Source organism: Arachis stenosperma, chromosome 5 (assembly GCF_014773155.1).
Source record: "Arachis stenosperma cultivar V10309 chromosome 5, arast.V10309.gnm1.PFL2, whole genome shotgun sequence".
Lineage (NCBI taxonomy): Eukaryota > Viridiplantae > Streptophyta > Magnoliopsida > Fabales > Fabaceae > Arachis > Arachis stenosperma.
In genome coordinates this window covers 109,875,016-109,876,541 of record NC_080381.1, presented here as the reverse complement: position 1 = coordinate 109,876,541, position 1,526 = coordinate 109,875,016, and the positions used below count along the sequence as shown (strand labels likewise).

Genomic DNA, 1,526 nt, shown 5'->3' with positions numbered 1-1,526 from the left:
AATTCCCTTCTCCCTTTACATTTACTGTCATTTACTTCCTGCTAAACACAAATCACTCAACCAATACTTGATTCGCTTGATTAAATCAACCACTAAACTAAAATTGCTCAATCCTTCAATCTCTGTGGGATCGACCTCACTCATGTGAGTTATTATTACTTGATGCGACCCGGTACACTTGCCGGTGAGTTTTGTGTTGGATCGTTTTCCACACATCATTCACTGCCTCTTCCTCCTCTCCAAATTCGGCCATGTTGATGGCCTTGCACTCTCCTTTTGGATTTTCTTCAGTATTGCTTGGAAGAGTACTAGGAGGGAGTTCAGTAACTTTCTTGCTCAGTTGTCCCACTTGTGCCTCCAAGTTTCTAATGGAGGACCTTGTTTCAATCATGAAACTTTGAGTGGTTTTGATCAGATCAGAGACCATGGTTGCTAAGTCAGAGTGGCTCTGCTTAGAACTCTCTGTCTGTTGCTGAAAAGATGATGGAAAAGGCTTGCCATTGCTAAACCTGTTTCTTCCACCATTATTGTTGTTGAAACCTTGTTGAGGTCTCTGTTGATCCTTCCATGAAAGATTTGGATGATTTCTCCATGAAGAACTATAGGTGTTTCCATAGGGTTCTCCTAGGTAATTCACCTCTTCCATTGAAGGGTTCTCAGGATCATAAGCTTCTTCTTCAATTGAAGCATCCTTAGTACTGCTTGGTGCATTTTGCATTTCAGACATACTTTGAGAAATCAAATTGACTTGCTGAGTCAATATTTTGTTCTAAGCCAATATGGCATTCAGAGTATCAATCTCAAGAACTCCTTTCTTCTGATTTGTCTCACTGTTCACAGGATTCCTTTCAGAAGTGTACATGAATTGGTTATTTGCAACCATTTCAATTAGTTCTTGAGCTTCTGTAGGTGTCTTCTTCAGATGAAGAGATCCTCCAGCAGAGCTATCCAAAGACATCTTGAACAGTTCAGATAGACCATCATAGAAAATACCTATGATGCTCCATTCAGAAAGCATGTCAGAAGGACATTTTCTGATCAATTGTTTGTATCTTTCCCAAGCTTCATAGAGGGATTCTCCTTCCTTCTGTCTGAAGGTTTGGATTTCCACTCTAAGCTTACTCAATTTCTGAGGTGGAAAGAACTTTGCCAAGAAGGCATTGACTAGCTTTTCCCAAGAGTTCAGGCTTTCTTTAGGTTGTGAGTCCAACCATGTCCTAGCTCTGTCTCTTACAGCAAAAGGGAATAGCATAAGTCTGTAGACCTCAGGGTCAACCCCATTGGTCTTGACAGTGTCACAGATTTGCAAGAATTCAGCTAAAAACTGATGAGGATCTTCCAGTAGAAGTCCATGGAACTTGCAATTCTGTTGCATTAGAGAAAATAATTGAGGCTTAAGCTCAAAGTTGTTTGCTCCAATGGCAGGGATAGAGATGCTTCTCCCATAGAAGTCGGGAGTAGGTGCAGTAAAGTCACCCAGCACCTTCCTTGCATTGTTGGCATTGTTGTTGTTTTCGGCTGCCATG

The 1,526-nt window shown here is 41.2% G+C and overlaps 1 non-coding gene across 1 annotated transcript; it reads left to right on the top strand.

Annotated features, from left to right (window-relative positions):
* The first annotated feature begins 1,012 nt into the window (after positions 1–1,012).
* On the top strand, positions 1,013–1,120 carry LOC130984676 (small nucleolar RNA R71). Its single transcript, XR_009088593.1, has one exon. It is a non-coding gene; the product is annotated as a small nucleolar RNA R71 (small nucleolar RNA).
* Positions 1,121–1,526: the final 406 nt, after the last annotated feature.